Raw genomic sequence first — 870 nt, 5'->3', positions numbered from 1 at the left:
TCTATGCTACAAGTCAAAAAGTTCTATGATAAGTACAGAGAGTAAGATTTGTTTTCTTCTTCTTTTTTTTTTTTTTAGCTAGGAGTATTAGGGAAATTTTGAGAGACAGGTAGCTTTTAGACATGGCTGTGAAAAATAGATAACATTTCAGAATAGATGCGGCAATGTCTTTTATGAGAAGGGGAGAGTTTGAGCAAAAGGAGAAAAAGTTTTAGGGATGGCAAGGGTCTGGTTTGGGTGAAGATGAGGTGAGATAGCGCTAGAGCCAAAACTCAGGGGCCCCTTGAATAGTACGACTGTTCTTTAGCCAATGGGTAGTCACTGGGGATTGAGCATTGGAGAGGTATAACTAGTGTTCAGAATATTAATATGCTGAGTCTTTTGGTGAAGTCCTGGGGTTTTCTAGGTACAAGATCATGTATCATTGGCAAGATTATATCTGACTTCCTCTTTGCTGATTTGGATACCCTTTATTAATTTTATTTTCTTGCCTGATTGCTCTGCCTAGAACTTCCAGTAATAAGTTGAAAAAAAGGGGTGACAGTGGGCACCCTTGTCTTATTCCAGTTCTTAGGGGGAATGCTTTCAACTTTTCCCCATTCGGCATGATGCTGTCTGTGTTTGCCATATATGGCTTTCATAATTTTGAGGTATGTTCCATCTATGCCAATTTCTTGAGGGGTTTTACCATGAAAGGGTGCAAGATTTTGTCAAATGCTTTTTCTTGCGTCTTTTGAGATGATCTTATGGACTTTGTTTTTGCTTCTGTTTATGTGGTGAATCACATTTATTGATTTGCTCATGTTGAACCATCCTTGAATCCCTAAGATGAAACACTCTTTATCATGGTGAATTGTCTTTTTTTTTTTT

This window comes from Otolemur garnettii, unplaced genomic scaffold, assembly GCF_000181295.1.
Source record: "Otolemur garnettii isolate 467f Iridium unplaced genomic scaffold, OtoGar3 scaffold00050, whole genome shotgun sequence".
In the NCBI taxonomy this organism is placed as follows: Eukaryota; Metazoa; Chordata; class Mammalia; order Primates; family Galagidae; genus Otolemur; species Otolemur garnettii.
This window is presented reverse-complemented; position numbering follows the sequence as displayed.